Genomic DNA, 17777 nt, shown 5'->3' on the forward strand with positions numbered 1-17777 from the left:
TTGGCTTTACGGATCCTCCCCTGGATCCTCCCTTGGCTCCAGATACCTGTGACGACCTTCTGAAGAGGCCAAATCAGTAATAATAATAACATGTCTCTTGTGGGCAGCAGGTTGAGGTACCATGCGCTGTACCCGAGACAGACGACACCACAGAGGGAACGTCACGTGTGGTTGAGGACGTCTCTGAGCTGCACAAGTGCTATGAGGTTTACAAAACCATTGGATCAGGTAACTGGTACCACTTTCAGTCGTATCTCTGCCTTTGTGTAACACAGACGTGCCTCTTTTAAAACCTGACTTAATATTTTTTGTGATTCAATCGTTCTTCAGGTGGTTATGCGACGGTCAAGCTCGGCAGGCACATTCAGACTCAAGAGCCAGTGGCCATCAAGATCCTGGAGAAGAAAGAGCTTGGGGTTAGTTTCAGCAAAACCGTCTGTTAAAGACGGACGTGTCTCAGTTTCCAAACGTTTGGTTCTCCAAATTGTGATCTGAAAAGTCATAAAACTGTTCCTGTTTCATCCCCATTGCAGGATGAGTTGTCTGATTTGAGGATAGAGATCGAAGCCCTGAAGAACCTCAATCATCAGCACGTGTGCCGCTTGTACCAAGTCGTGGAGACTGCTGACCAGATCTACATGGTGCTTGAGGTACCATCAGTGGTTGGAAACTATCAGATTTGATTTAATCTCTGGATTTACGATGATTTGCTGCTCACTTGACTCACTCTCTCCTCCAGTTTTGTCCGGGTGGAGATCTGTTCGACCACATCGATAATAACAACAGGTTGTCGGAGGAGGAGACGCGCAGGATCTTCCGTCAGATCGTCTCTGCGCTGGCCTACGTCCACAGCCAGGGATACGCCCACCGTGACCTTAAGCCAGTGCGTCAGCCAAACGATTTCCACTTATACTTTGTGCTCTTTCTTTGTTAGTGCTTGGACATGACGTGTTTTATTTTGACTCTCAGGAAAACATCATGCTGGATGAGAAGAACAACATCAAGCTCATCGACTTTGGTCTCTGTGCCAAACCAGAGGTTCGTGTCTCTCCTAAGACTGTAGTGTATACTTAAATCAAGCGTGCCATTCAGAGAGTCTAGTAAGGTGGTGTGCTTACCCCCATCCATCATGCTAAAGCCTTGCACACATGGTGTCCACAATTAGTTTCAGTGATCAGTTAGATGAACAGGACATCACAGAGCCATGCTGGTTCAGTTTGTGTGCTGTGTTGCAGATGCGAGTCAACAGTTGGACCTTCGGTTGATAGAAATCTGTTTTGTTGTAGGGTGGATTGGGTACTGCTCTGATTGAGGGCTGTGGAACCCCTCCCTACTTGGCACCAGAAATCATTGATGCGCAACCCTATCATGGTGCAGAGGTAGGTGTGTGGGGGGGTGTCCCCAGGTTATTCATGATAAACTTCAATTGAAAAGTCTCCAAATCCAAGGTGTTCAGTCCCCTCTGTAGCCCCATTCATGACTTATTTTATGAGGTCTGGATGAGGGGACTGACCAGGATAAAGCATGGTTAAAAAAGACAATGATTATGTGTGTGTGTGTGTGTGTGTTTTAGGCAGATGTTTGGAGCTTGGGTGTTGTCCTATATGACATGCTGTGTGGCTACCTCCCGTTCGATGGTGACAACTTTGTGGAGCTCCATGAACAAATCACTGTAAGTCTTGGAACTACAGGGTGGGCCATTTATATGGATACACCTAAATAAAATGGGAATGGTTGGTGATATTAACTTTCTGTTTGTGGCACATTAGTATATGGGAGGGGGAAAACTTTTCAAGATGGGTGGTGACCATGGCGGCCATTTTGAAGTCGGCCATTTTGGATCCAACTTTAGTTTTTTCAATGGGAAGAGGGTCATGTGACACATCAAACGTATTGAGAATTTAACAAGAAAAACAATGGTGTGCTTGGTTTTAACGTAACTTTATTCTTTCATGAGTTATTTACAAGTTTCTGACCACTTATAAAATGTGTTCAAAGTGCTGCCCATTGTGTTGGATTGTCAATGCAACCCTCTTCTCACACTCTTCACACACTGATAGCAACACCGCAGAAGAAATGCTAGCACAGGCTTCCAGTATCCGTAGTTTCAGGTGCTGCACATCTCGTATCTTCACAGCATAGACAATTGCCTTCAGTTGACCCCAAAGATAAAAGTCTAAGGGGGTCACATCGGGAGACCTTGGGGGCCATTCAACTGGCCCACGACGACCAATCCACTTTCCAGGAAACTGTTCATCTAGGAATGCTCGGACCTGACACCCATAATGTGGTGGTGCACCATCTTGCTGGAAAAACTCAGGGAATGTGCCAGCTTCAGTGCATAAAGAGGGAAACACATCATCATGTAGCAATTTCAAATATCCAGTGGCCTTGAGGTTTCCATTGATGAAGAATGGCCCCACTATCTTTGTACCCCATATACCACACCATACCATCAATTTTTGTGTTCCAACAGTCTTGGAGGGATCTATCCAATGTGGGTTAGTGTCAGACCAATAGCGGTGGTTTTGTTTGTTAACTTCACCATTCACATAAAAGTTTGCCTCATCACTGAACAAAATGTTCTGTGTAAACTGAGGGTCCTGTTCCAATTTTTGTTTTGCCCATTCTGCAAATTCAGTGCGCCGATCTGGGTCATCCTCGTTGAGATGCTGCAGCAGCTGGAGTTTGTAAGGGTGCCATTTGTAAGTAGCTAATATCCGCCGAAGGGATGTTCGACTGATGCCACTCTCCAGTGACATGCGGCGAGTGCTACACTGTGGGCTCTTGCTGAATGAAGCTAGGACAGCCACTGATGTTTCTTCATTAGTGACAGTTTTCATGCGTCCACATTTTGGCAAATCCAACACTGAACCAGTTTCACGAAACTTGGCAAGCAGTTTGCTAACTGTAGCATGGGAGATGGGTGGTCTCGTAGGGTGTCTTGCATTGAAATCTGCTGCAATGACCCGGGTACTGTGTTCACCAGACATCAACACAATTTCTATCCGCTCCTCACGTGTTAACCTCTGCGACATGTCTGGCTGTAAACAAAGAGAAGCTTGTAAATAACTCATGAAAGAATAAAGTTACCAAGCACACCATTGTTTTTCTTGTGAAATTCTCAATAAGTTTGATGTGTCACATGACCCTCTACCCATTGAAAAAACTAAAGTTGGATCCAAAATGGCCGACTTCAAAATGGCCGCCATGGTCCCCACCCATCTTGAAAAGTTTTCCCCCTCCCATATACTAATGTGCCACAAACAGGAAGTTAATATCACCAACCATTCCCATTTTATTTAGGTGTATCCATATAAATGGCCCACCCTGTACAATGAAACACCATTGGCATACACGTCTTGTTACGATTATGAAATAGAATCCATTATTTAATGCTCAGCAGCATGTTAAACATACAGTAAAAGTAACAGTAATGGCTTGTGGTGATGTTCTTTGATCAGATGTGATTGTTTTGTTCTGTGTTTCCTCAGAAAGGACATTTTGATACTCCTGACTGGCTGTCTCCTGGTTCTGTACTGCTGATTAAGGAAATGCTGCAGGTGTGTGTTTATGGGTGTGTTTAATGTGAGCAAAGTGGTTGTGTGTTTCTCTGTGGGCTTCATCACCTGAAGTTCTTGTATCTTGTCCTGTAGGTTGTTCCAGAGCGGCGCATAAAGGTGGAGCATCTGTTGGATCATGAGTGGGTAATGAAGGGGTACAGCAGCCCTGTGGAATGGCACAGCACATGCCAGGTACAACATCCACCCTAGACGTAGTACAGTGACATGATGGAGATCCACCGTACAGAAGATTGTATCTTTATTATCTCACATACTCATATATTTGTGTGTGTGTGTGTGTGTTTGTGTCTCACTTGGATCATCTAGATGACGAGAGCATCACCGAGATGGCTGTGATGTTCAGACAGTCCAACCAAAGCACCAAGCAGCTGGTGTCTGAGGTACATTTCAGTACTTGTATCTGCATCAACACAGATGCTAAAATGTAGACACATGTTTATTAATACTGAGGTTCTTGTGCTCCGTCTAATAGAGATGTGTGTCTGTTTGTGTGTGTGTGTGTGTGCAGTGGAAGTTTGATCAGACCACACGTATCTTTTGCTCTTGAGAAGGAAGCAGCGCAGTAGTCCAGTGTGTAGCTGAGCGGGACGTGTAAGAAATCCAGGTAACATTCCCACAATCAGTGTATTTTACCTGATAAACGCTGCTCTACATGCTCATCTGTCCAAACACTACAGCTTCTGGAATGTTCTTACACCTCTTCTTGTTTTATTTAGCAGGAGACATTGTCGGCGCATCAAGGAGGGACGATAGTGGAGCCCTCCAATCAGGACACGTTACATCTTAATTTCACATTTCAGTGATTGTTGCAGATGTTTCTCTCTAACCCATCCTCTCTCTCTCTCATTCTTTTACCAGAACGATGCATTTTGGGTATCTGTGTGTGACTGGTTAGAGGAACTCCACTGAGGTGCCGCCCTTGTTGACCCACACAGCTGTATGAGAAGTGTAGAACATGGATGAGCAGGATCAACAAGCATCAAAATCTTATTACATTAAATAATAAATAAATAAACTCACTGAATATATGAAGGTGCATGGATGTTCATTTTTACAATAGCAACACAATGTTTCCGACATGTTACAGAACATTGAACTCAGCAGTGAAGATACAGACCTACTGTCAGCTCACTCAGAGCAGCCTGAGATCGTTACCCTAAAACTTAATGAACTCATATCTTCTAAAGAGACAGTAAACTATTAACAACCATTTTATAATACATAAGGTCCAGTTACAAAATACACTATATTGCCAAAAGTATTCACTCACCCATCCAAATCATTGAATTCAGGTGTTCCAATCACTTCCATGGCCACAGGTGTATTAAACCAAGCACCTCGCCTTGTCGCTCTTAGGAGCTCAGTGAATTCCAGCGTGGTACTGTGATGCCACCTGTGCAACAAGTCCAGTCGAGAAATTTCCTCACTACTAAATATTATACAGTCGACTGTCAGTGGTATTATAACAAAGTGGAAGTGTTTGGGAACAAAGTGGTACCACGTAAAATGACAGAGCGGGTCAGCGGATTCTGAGGCTCATAGTGCACAGAGGTCGGCAACATTCTGCTGAGTCAATCGCTACAGACCTCCAAACTTCATGTGGCCTTCAGATGAGCTCAAGAACAGTGTGTAGAGCTTCATGGAATGGGTTTCCATGGCCAAGCAGCTGCATCCAAGCCTTACATCACCAAGCGCATGGACTAAAGCATGCCGCCACTGGACTCTAGAGCAGTGGAGACGTGTTCTCTGGAGTGATGAATCACGCTTCTCTACCTGGCAATTCAATGGAGTTTGGGTTTGGCGGTTGCCAGGAGAACAGTACTTGTACAAGTTTGGTGGAGGGGGGATTATGGTGTGGGGGTGTTTTTCAGGAGTTGGGCTTGGCCCCTTAGTTCCAGTGAGAGAAACTCTTAATGCTTCAGCATACCAAGAAATTTTGGACAATTTCATGCTTCCAACTTTGTGGGAACAGTTTGGGGATGGCCCTTTCCTGTTCCAACATGACTGCGCACCAGTGCACAAAGCACAAAGTCCTTAAAGACGTGGATCAGCAGTTTGGTGTGAAAGAACTTGACTGGTCTCAACCAGATAGAACACCTTGAGATGAATTAGAGCAGAGACTGTGAGCCAGGCCTTCTCGTACAACATCAGTGTCTGACCTCACAAATGCACTTCTGGAAGAATGGTCAAAAATTCCCATAAACACACTCCTAAACCTTGTGGAAAGCCTCTCAGAGGAGTTGAAGCTGTTATAGCTGCAAAGGGTGGCCAACATCATATTAAACCCGGTGGATTAAGAATGGGACATAACTCAAGTTTTCTGTTATTCCTCAAAGAAATTGATTGAAGTCAGGATTTCTCGTTGTGATGTTATGAAGACTGAATGAGTGTACCACAAAACAGTATAGTTAGTTTCTGTTCTGCTCAACAACAGTAAAGCTCTCCATCGTTTCTGCGTGGCAGCTCCATAACTGAAGGGCTGTCAGTGTGGAGTGCTGCTCCATCCCAAAATATAATCGCAAATCATTGTTTACAGCGCCATCTAACAGCCAACTTGCTCTTAAATTACTAATTATTAACTTTTGGGCTTAAGTCAGACCTCACTGTGTGGTTCCATGGTGTAATGGTTAGCACTCTGGACACAAATCCAGAGTCAAAGCCAAAAAGAAAATAAACACACACACACACACACACAACTTCAGACTTTACTTTTACATCTCAGATTTTTTTAATTTACGTGATTGATATAATTCTGAGCTAATTTAGAAGTTTTCAGTCAGTAAACAAGAGTAATTTTAGTTAAACATTGCCACCGAAGTATCAAAATAATAAACTATTCCACTGTTAAACTGCACTGAGTTAAGTTTAGGACCCAGTTGGCCGGTAGACGGCGCTGTAAACAATTATTTGCCTTTTGGTGTTACAGTTTGGCATAGAGCAGTCACATGTGGAACACTATTCTCTACTCAGCACTGATAACAGTGTTTTTACATAAATAAAACCAGGTTCCACCGAGATTTGAACTCGGATCACCAGATTCAAAGTCCAGAGAGCTAACCATTACACCATGGAACCACACAGAGAGGTCTTACTTAAGCCCAAAAGTTAATAATTAGTGTTAGATGGCGCTGTAAACAATGATTAGCGATTATATTTTGGGATGGAGCAGTCACATGTGGAACACTATAACACTACTAGTGCTATTATGATATTCAAGCTGGATGAATGGATGGAAATTAACATGTCATTTAAGGTGACTCTAAACTAGCACAAGCAATTGTGATGCTCTGTTGTACTGCACATGCGCTGAATGATACCATCCTTAAACTGCTAATGTTTCTCAATCTTGGACCTCACACCGGGCCTCGAATAAAAGCAGTAAGGTCCCACCGAGATTTGAACTCGGATCGCTGGATTCAGAGTCCAGAGTGCTAACCATTACACCATGGAACCTTGACACCAAGAAAACTAAACGTAATGATTAGCCATTGCTGAGTAAATTAAACAAAAAAGAAAAATAAACACAACTTCAGACTTTACTTTTACATCTCAACTTATTTAAACTACATGATTGATATAATTGACTGAAATCAATAAAAAAACTGAGGTAATTTAGAAGTTTTAAACACTAAATAAAAGTAATTTTAGTTAAACATTGCCACCCGAGTATCAAAATCACAACAAAACGTTCCACTGTTGGAAAATGGCACTAAGTAAAAAATGACTTGCCACTTTTTTTGTTCTAATTTGGCATAGAGCAGTCATATGTGAAACACTATTTATTCTCTACTCAGCATTGATAACAGTGTTTTTACCTAAATAAAGCCAGGTTCCACTGAGATTTGAACTTGAATCAGTGGATTCAGAGTCCATAGTGCTAACCATTACACCATGGAAGCACAAAAGATAAACAATTCAGCACAAAGGTTAATAATTACACCATTAACTCCACATGTTTAATGTAGTGTTTATGGTATTTAAGCTGGATGAATAGATGGAAGTTAACATGTCAGATATCCCAAGTTGCAAAAACTCATTTCAGGGCAAAAAAAAGCTAAAAACCTCTCGCACACAGCAAAGGATATGGGTGATAACCAAATTTTTTGGAGCTGCTAACTGAACTGTGTACTAAAAGAAATTTAGACCATGTAGAATAAAAGTATTAGGAAAGTATGAGGTTAAAAGCATCAGCTTTTATTTATTCTTAAAAGAAAAATACATGAACCTCAGTCATCTCACACGAAGATCTGTTCTGCTCAACAACAGTAAAGCTCTCCATCGTTTCTGTGTGGCAGCTCCATAACTGAAGGGCTGTCAGTGTAGAATCGGGTTTGTGGGTACATGCCCTGTCCTTGCACACCGGCTGGTTAGCTCAGTTGGTTTGAACGTGGTGCTAATAACGCCACACCCACTTTAGGACTTAAACTAACAAACAAGTGCTCTTCCTCTAACTAGCAGGTCTTATTGACCTGGGCTTCAAACGTTGTCTCTGACAAGTGTGAGTTATTTTTAATGCCCCTCTCATTCAGGTCAGAAACATGTGATTATTTCAATTTGCCAAACTTAATTACCCTGCTGTAAAAGTTAGCAAGTCATGTGACCCATGTGTACCGTCCAATGAAACAGCTGTGCTCGTGTCTCTGTGATGCAATCGGTTAGCGTGTTTGGCTGTTAACCGAAAGGTTGGTGGTTCGAGCCCACCCAGGGACGAGTGCCTTTTATTGCACAACCTGCCTGTTGATCAAACGGATATGAGACACAACAACAACGTGTAGTCCAACAGAATAGTGGAAATAAGTAACTGAAAACATTCAGTAAACAACAGTCATACAAGCACAAATATCTCCCTGATAAGTCACCGGAGACCGACTGTCCAAAGTGGAAGAATGACCTTTTGGTTTCTGTAGATATTAAATGAAGATACTAACCCAACCTGGGGCTCGAACCCACGACCCTGAGATTAAGAGTGCCATGCTCTACCGACTGAGCTAGCCGGGCTTAAGCAGCAGGTCAGGACAGACAGACCATCAGAGAGATGTAGGTTTAATTCACTAACATCACGACCAGATTAAGAACTAATTCAGAGTTTACAAACAAGCAAAATTCAAAATAATCAACAGAAACAGACACAGACTTAGGCTGCGTCCGAAATCGCACTTACTGAGTACGTACTAGTAAGTACTAAATCGTCTGTGCACGACATTGTACACAAAATGAGTAGGGCTGTCAGAGGGCTCGTCAGGAGGATCATCACCCTACCAACTGGTGATGAACTAGAGTGTGTAGGAGCTGGGTTTGCCCACTTGGCCGGATTCGAATGTTTTAGAGTGGCAGTTGGTGCTACTGATGGGTGCCACATTCGAATAAAACCCACATCTGCCAACGCACAGTGCTACCTAAACAGGAAGATGTTCCACTCAATTCAGCTTCAAGCCATCTGTGACCACCAGGGGAAGTTCAGAGACATTTTTGTTGGTTACCCTGGGTCGGTTCATGATGCAAGGGTACTAAAGAACAGCCCTGTGTATAAAGAGGGCTTATACCCACCTGCAGGACGATACATTCTTGTGGATGGGGGTTATCCCTGCATTAATACACCCATCCGGCTCCTGACCCCCTATCGAGAGCCTGTGCAGAACGCTGTACAGGCTCGTTTTAATAGCAAACTGACCAAGGCCGGGAATGTGGTGAAAAGGGCTTTTGGAATGATGAAGACAAGATGGCGTTCCATTTTCTTTAAAGCCCTTGAGGTGAGCCCTGTCTTCGCCCCGGAGGTTGTTGCATGCGGTGCGGTGCTCCACAACCTCTGTATCACTCATGGAGACATCATTGAGCCAGAATTAACAGAGGTACATGTTGACCAACCAGAGCCTGTAATAAATGACATAACATCAGGTGAAGATGCAAAGCATCTGGCTGCAGCTGTCTCAGCACCACAGCACAGCACCCAGCTCTTTATGAGCATGATTATATTTAGAAAAATGTTTTGTTAATAGGTTCATGTTGTTTGTTTTTACGTTTTGTTCTACAGTTCTTGATTGTCTCTTGACATTAACAGTTTATGCATTATTTAAAAGTAAAACTTGAATATTTTTTTAATTACAATTTCCAATTTTCAAATTTTTCCAGTTTTTCTATTTTTAATTAAGATTAAATGAAAAAGAAAATTATTTATGTCCATTATTTGCCAACACATTTTCTTTCTCACAACATGCAATAATACTACAACACTTTTTGATTTTCAACTATTTATTTTTTCATTAGAATCTGTAGGATTTCAATAAACCTTTCCTCTCTCTCTCTTGCCTCCCTATCTCTCCTTTCCTCCCTCATTCTTGCTTCCTGGTCTCTCCTCTCCTCTCTCTCTCACGTCTCTTGCTCTCGCTTTTCCTCTCTCTGGTGCGCCTCTTGCTCTCTCTTCTCCTCTCATTCTATTCTTTCCCTTTCTATTCTTTCCTCCCTCTCCTCAGCCTCTCTCCATCTTATCTCCTCATTCTCTGCTGCTTCTATCTCCCTCTCATTTTCACTTTCTTCCATCTCCCTCAGATACTCAACTAAATCTTTCTCCCCTCGTCTCTTTTTGGCTGGGGTTTCCATGCTTCTCGAGGATGGTGAAGCTTCAGCAGCATCCTGGTCAGATGAGGAAATAAGGGTCGGTGGGCTAATTGATTATCTCCCACCTATTGCCTCATCCATAGCCGCATACCATTTCCAGGATGCTGCTGTTGCTTCACCACCCTCTGTACTTACCCCAGTAGGTGGACACTTAAGTTCCTACAAGATTCATAAACACAGTACAAGGACCTTAACTTGTATTACAAATATTTTCTGATATTTTACTGAAGATCTTACCAACAAATGAAGCCTACTTTGTATTTTTGTTTGAGGTTCTCCCACTTCTTCTTCACATAAGTGGGAGTCACCTTCCCCTGCATTTGGTTCTCCAACACAAAGGCTCTACAATATAATGCACATAACAGTTATTAATGTATATAGCATACACTACTTCAAAAAAAGTTTGGTCATTAAAAGTTTTTAATGCTTTGAAAAAGTTTGCGAAACTTGAATACTAAAACTTGTCTTTATATCACCTTTTATAATTAATATTATGCATAAGATGTAACACAAATTGTGTGTTACGTCAAACAAACAGTTACTTACTCAAACCCTCGAACCGCTGCATTCCGTTTTCCGGTGAAGAGGGCCTGGTTGGCCACTCTCCACCAGATAAGATTTTTAGTGTCTTCATCAGACCCTGCAATATCAAACATTAGTTTTAAAAGAGATTTCTAATGTGACTGTGTATAGCAACATTACAACAATCATGAATATTTAGCTTCAACAACCCCAAAGCCTAAGGATAGTTTGGCCCATCACTAGCATTACAGATATAATTAAATTAATCTATAGATAGATAATTTATTACAGCAGCTCAATATATATTAATGCAAAGTATTATAGTAAGCAAGTATTAAAGTATGCAAGTATTCAAATTCAAAGTATTAAAATACACAAGTATTTACTACACATGTAATGTTGCACAACATTATGTAGTTAAATACATTGAATAAAAAGTAGTATATCGCTTTTATTTTCCTACCAGAATAACAACGTTTGAAGCCCAGGTCAATAGGACCTGCTAGTTAGAGAAGGCTCACTTGTTTGTCAGTTTAAGTCCAAAAGGGGGTGTGGCCCATACGGGGATCAAACTCACGACCTTGGCGTTATTAACACAACACTCTAACCAACTGAGCTAACCAGCCAATGTCTCAGAGCAGGGAATATACCCACATACCCGATTCTACACTGACAGCCCTTCAGTTATGGAGCTGCCACACAGAAACGATGGAGAGCTTTACTGTTGTTGAGCAGAACAGATCTTCATGTGAGATGACTGAGGTTCATGTATTTTTCTTTTAAGAATAAATAAAAGCTGATGCTTTTAACCTCATACTTTCCTAATACTTTTATTCTACACGGTCTAAATTTATTTTAGTCTTCTGCCATGTGCAGTGCAAGAATTCACTAAATTACACAGCAGTTTTTATTTTTGCCATTGACAAAATTGATTGTAATCATTTATAAAGGTCATGCGACGTTCATTAGGTGAAATGAAGCCAGAATTAAAGATGGCAGAAGAACTGGTGGTATAGCCGGAGGTAAACATTAGTAAGTGATGTGACTCGTGTGTACCGTCCAGTGAAACATCTGTGTATGTGTCACTGTGGCGCAGTCGGTTAGCGCGTTTGGCTGTTAACCGAAAGGTTGGTGGTTCCAGCCCACCCAGGGACGAGTGTCATTTATTGCACAACCTGCCTGTTGATCAAACGGATATGAGACACAACAACAATGTGTAGTCCCACAGAATAGTGGAAATAAGTAACTGAAAACATCCAGTAAACAACAGTCCTACAAGCACAAACATCCACCTGATAAGTCACAATGTGGAAGAACGTCCTTTTGGTTTCAGTAGATGTTAAATGAAGACACTCGCCCAACGTGGGGCTCGAACCCACGACCCTGAGATTAAGAGTCTCATGCTCTACCGACTGAGCTAGCCAGGCTTAAACAGCAGGTCAGAACAGACAGCTCATCGATCAGACCATCAGAGAGATGTAGGTTTAATTCACGAACATCACGACAAGATTAAGTTTACAAACACAATTCAGAATAAGCAACAGAAACAGACACAGACTTATGCCAAGTTCACACTACACGACTTTTGTCGTCAGGTCGCTGTACAGTTCACACTACACAACTGAATCTCTTGCACTCGGGAGTCCTTCAGTCGGTGTATATTTCACACTACACGACTGATCGGCGATAGGGGGTTTCACACTACACGATCTATCACCAACTGGAATCGCAGGCGAGCTTCTCTGGTCTACCTTTTTTTTTTCTTCTTTACAAAAACACACGTGAGAAGTGATGAGGTGTTTAATGATACCACATCCAAAAATGCACGTCAACAAGTAGCGAGAGATCAAAGTGTTTGTGGCCTGATGTGCAGCGTAAAATCAAAGAGGAAAAATAAATGAATCTGAGTGGATTTGGCAACACGAACAGTATATGGCTTGTTCTGTAGAAAAGTGGAGGTTAATTAATAATTTTGTAATGCAGCATGGGTATTATGTTTTGTAGAGGACGATCAAATCAGAAATACTGTAAAACGTGTGTGTGCCGGTGTATTCTGATATAAACTATATTCTCTCCTGCGTTTTCCCTCACACCATATCCTGCGTTCTCATTGGCTGTTCGACATGTCACTCATTCCCAGTTGCCCATCTGAGATCAGATATCTGACGTGCTAGAAAACTCAATCCAGTCGCCGAGCGGTCGGCGAGCCGGTCGGGTCGAGTTGTTGAATAGTTCACACTTAGCGACTGAGAGCCGAGTTTTGATCTCCGAGTGAATGCTGAGTTGCTCCCGACCCGGAAAATCAATCGCCGACCAGTCACTATTACCTTAATGTTAATACATGGTGGTGTCAGATAGAATCAGTTCACTACTTCAATACGAAAGGTTCCCTGAACGCATGCGCAAAGAGCCTCGACCATTTAGTTCAGTTTAAATAAGAGAACCGTTATTTTTTACACTTATTCACTGAGGATTTCAAGGTAAAGTTAAAGTTAGCTGCTCTTTAGGACTAAAAACTTACTAAAACATTATATTAAAAATACTGATATACTGTAGTAACAGAACAATATATATAATCAAATAATTTTGTATTTTTTATCATTTATAAATATATTATAGCTATGTTTTAACGTTAGCCAAAAATGATAGCTTGGCAGGTACGATAAACTAACTATCTAGCCAGCTATACATAAATATGGCAGCAAAGGCTATCAAAAATAATTTAAAACATACATCTAAAGGAAACTTACACTGATATTATGAACACGATATAAACCATCAAACACTATAGCCAAGTTATATTACACACATAAGATTTTAAAACAATTAAATTAGTTATCTATACCTACAGCTGTATGGAGCTGGTGGTCCATCTTTTTTGAGTAAGGGGTTTGATGTATATAAAAGGTTGGTTACATTAGTTCTTCCTGGCAGTTGACAATATTATAAAAACTTTTAGTCATTGGCTGGCATAAATAACCCAGGAAACATGTTTACAAAGACAAAGCACATTATCATGCCTAAGCACTTATTTACAAGTCTTTATACATTTCCTTGATTGAATGATTGAACTAATGAAGTGTTTATATTTCTGCAGTGACTTTTTGCGCACCCCGAGTCCAGCTCACTCAGCCACCTTGTGTTATTTGTCCTACACTGATCTTGGTAAGATGTTTACAAAAGCTGCTTTTATCAACATACAGTTTGAAAGACATTTTTAGGATCGATTAGGGATAATGTATGCAAGCACTGTATACTCACTGTAAAATATTATAATAAAAAAGCACATTACCATGTCTAAAGCACATATTTCCAAGTTTGTGCTTATGTTCTTCAGCCTACTAAAGGCACTGTTTATTCTGCTCTAGCACTGTTCTGGAAACTGCTTTTCATGATGCCACTCCTGCTGCCTGAGTAAACCAATGAACCAATTTTAACCAGGCAAACATATTTAAACTACAGTTACTTTTTTTCTTATTCAATATTTCTTTTCCATCATTAAGTGGAACTGAAAATTTTGAATAAGATCCACATTGATCTGTGAAAAATAGTTTTTGTTTTCATTCCAGAATTACAGACCAGTGTCAGGAGACAAGAGATCAGCAGTCAATTATAGCAAGACAAAACTTTTTTTTTTTTGCCAAACTTATAATAAATAAAAATGCTTAAAATAAAATATTGAAAAATTTGTTTTGGTGTACATTTGTTTTTTTCTGTTACTGTTTTAATTGTACTCTATTATTATTATTATTACTTATAATTATAATAAAGTGTATATATATTTTACAGAGTATTTTCATAGCAATAAGAAGCAAGAACAGTTGTAGTAGTCCCAGTGACCATTAAAGGTTAAATATGGCGGGGGAAAGCCTTTTAAAAATCTACTGCAGGCCAGAACTGGGCCATATTTGGCCCGATAATGGCTCTTCTGGCTACCAGGTGGTTAAGTGCTGGCTTTTTGCTGGCGGTCATGGCTGGGATCCGGGCAGCCGTATACGGGCCACAATCTAACCGTCATTCATTTTGACACCGGGCCAGATCCGGCTGCCGGATGTGGGCCAACAAAAAGTTCCGGCATGCCGGATATGGCCATACATTTTTTGCTAGCTGGGTCGTTACAGAAGAAAAGTAATCACGTGACTGTACTGCGTTCCCCCCAACACTGTAGCTGAGAGATACAGGGCTAATGGAGATGTTTTACTGCTAAGCTGCTGTTCAACTCCAGTCCAGTTGGTGGCGCTGGTGCGTCTTAAGTTGTTCTGCCAACCGCCATTAAACATCATAAGAAGAACAAGAAGCTGCTGTGTTTGTACTGTAGAGCCTCATCTGTAAGTAAAATATGTATTTAATTATAACCCTTATATTTAATTATAACCACATTCTAATTAATAATAAAACTAGAGTTCATAATAAAACATCACTGTGAGGATTTGAGGAGCTTTAACTCCAGTTTTATTTAAACACACAAACTATTAGCTGCTCCGCTAACTGTTAGCATCACACATGATTCAGTACTGATGAACCGATTCATTGAACCGATGAATCAGTCGATTGTAAGAGATTCAGAGTTTATTCATGATTAAATCTCACATTTTGATATAAACGCGTCACATTTTCAGCTTTGTTTACAGTGTTTAATGTTTGATAGAAACAGCGAGTTCTTGTAGCTTTGTTTACAGGTTGTTTTACAGGTTTATAGTAAAAGTTAAAAGTATTAGTACAGCACTGTTATTGGGAGTGGATGAGAAACTAGATGTAAAGAACATCAGACTTCATCATTTCACTTTGGGCCACAAAACCACTTCCACCAAACTCAAAGGGTTGTTTCCCAGACAGGGATTAAGGCTTATAGTCCAGGACTACATTTAGCTTTAAATAGAGAATCTCCATTCAAAATGCTGTGTAGTCTAGGACTAGGCTTAATCCCTGTCTGTGAAACCAACCCAAAAAGTTCTATTAGAAGTCTTTTCTGTCTGATGCTGCTCAGTCCCACAATAGTTTCAACATTTTCACTCTGTTTACAGCCTCACAGCATTAAAAATAAACAGTTAAAACAGTCTGAAAGAATATTCCTGGATTTCTCTTTAATAGGGAATAAAGTACATTTGTCTATCTGTCCGTCTGTCTGTCAGATCTTTTAATAATGCAGTCAGCAGAAGAGGGACACGTCACCCCCATAGATCTACAAAATGAAGGATTACAAGAGAAACTAATAAAAAAAGAGGAGGAAGAAGATGGAAGTTACTTCTGTAAGTAAATATGGAGCAATTTGCCATGTTAGTACAGTACAGTGTGGTTAGTATAGTAGAACTAATAAGAAAATGTGGATAGTGGGATTAGAACCTGTACTGTACCGTACTGTCCTGTGTAGAAGTGCTGATACTTCCAGTCTGGATTAAATCTAAGTAGTATTTATTTGTGGTAACTAAACCCACAACCTTCAGTTTCCTCCAGTTGTTGAGTTTCTTCTTCACATATTGATGAATTTCAGGTGAAGGATCTTTAATCCCTGTGGAACACGTCACCTCTGAGGAACACCTCACCCCAGAGGACCAACAGTGTGGAGGTTTCCAGATGAAGCCTGTGAAGAAGGAAGAACCTGAAGATAAAGATAAACTCAGTAAGTAAAAATAACATTTATTATTGAATTTATTTGTGTCTATCACTAATACTAACACTAACAGCACCACTAAACCCTCACAGTCACGCAAACGACTCTAATCTCTATTTACACAAATAAAGAAAACCGTCGAGCCCAACTTGTGAGAATCTGTTCAGCCATGATAATAGAGACAGCAGCTGATATGGTGTTAAGAACCACACAAACTACAATAATAATAATAGTAATAAGTTTAATTTATATAGCGTCTTTCAGCAAACTCAAGGTCGATGTACAATGACAAAACAAACATAACAGAAGGGATCGATTAGACATAGAATTCAAGAAGAAAAATGAAAGTATTGTGTATAGAGAAATTCACAGAGAGAAGAGATCCAGCAAAGAGTCGAGCAGAGAGTTCTAGAGTGCCTCCCATAGTGGACAACCTAAAGAAATTAATCATTCATGATGCATCATGGTACAGGACTTTATCATCAGATCTCAGTTTAACATTTACTAACAATCTTTATTATTTATAATGTTATAAATGTATATTATTATTTATAATGTTATAAATGTATTTGATTATTTATAATGTTGTAAATGTATTTGATTATTTATAATGTTATAAATGTATTTGATTATTTATAATGTTATTAATGTATTTGATTATTTATAATGTTATAAATGTATTTGATTATTTATAATGTTATAAATGTATTTGATTATTTATAATGTTATAAATGTATTTGATTATTTATAATGTTATAAATGTATTTATTATTTATAATGTTATCAATGTATTTGATTATTTATAATGTTATAAATGTATTTGATTATTTATAATGTTATAAATGTATTTGATTATTTATAATGTTATAAATGTATTTGATTATTTATAATGTTATAAATGTATTTGATTATTTATAATGTTATAAATGTATTTGATTATTTATAATGTTATAAATGTATTTGATTATTTATATTATAAATGTATTTGATTATTTATAATGTTATAAATGTATTTGATTATTTATAATGTTATAAATGTATTTGATTATTTATAATGTTATAAATGTATTTGATTATTTATAATGTTATAAATGTATATTATTATTTATAATGTTATAAATGTATTTGATTATTTATAATGTTATAAATGTATTTGATTATTTATAATGTTATAAATGTATTTATTATTTATAATGTTATAAATGTATTTGATTATTTATAATGTTATAAATGTATTTAATTATTTATAATGTTATAAATGCATTTGATTATTTATAATGTTATAAATGTATTTGATTATTTATAATGTTATAAATGTATTTGATTATTTATAATGTTATAAATGTATTTGATTATTTATAATGTTATAAATGTATTTGATTATTTATAATGTTATAAATGTATTTGATTATTTATAATGTTATAAATGTATTTGATTATTTATA

The 17777-nt window shown here is 39.1% G+C and overlaps 1 long non-coding RNA gene, 3 other non-coding genes and 1 pseudogene across 4 annotated transcripts; 1 reads left to right on the forward strand and 4 right to left on the reverse strand.

Moving 5' to 3' along the window:
• LOC134326480 (E3 ubiquitin/ISG15 ligase TRIM25-like) overlaps positions 1-17777 on the reverse strand; it is a 514462-nt pseudogene that overhangs the window by 18487 nt on the left and 478198 nt on the right.
• Positions 3905-4598, forward strand: LOC134327044 (uncharacterized). Its single transcript, XR_010014669.1, has 3 exons — positions 3905-3964; positions 4093-4188; positions 4301-4598. It is a non-coding gene; the product is annotated as an uncharacterized LOC134327044 (long non-coding RNA).
• trnaq-uug (transfer RNA glutamine (anticodon UUG)) lies at positions 6588-6659 on the reverse strand. The gene has a single exon. It is a non-coding gene; the product is annotated as a tRNA-Gln (tRNA).
• On the reverse strand, positions 6966-7037 carry trnaq-cug (transfer RNA glutamine (anticodon CUG)). The gene has a single exon. It is a non-coding gene; the product is annotated as a tRNA-Gln (tRNA).
• On the reverse strand, positions 12076-12148 carry trnak-cuu (transfer RNA lysine (anticodon CUU)). Its single transcript has one exon. It is a non-coding gene; the product is annotated as a tRNA-Lys (tRNA).

Source organism: Trichomycterus rosablanca, chromosome 14 (assembly GCF_030014385.1).
Source record: "Trichomycterus rosablanca isolate fTriRos1 chromosome 14, fTriRos1.hap1, whole genome shotgun sequence".
Classification (NCBI taxonomy): Eukaryota; Metazoa; Chordata; class Actinopteri; order Siluriformes; family Trichomycteridae; genus Trichomycterus; species Trichomycterus rosablanca.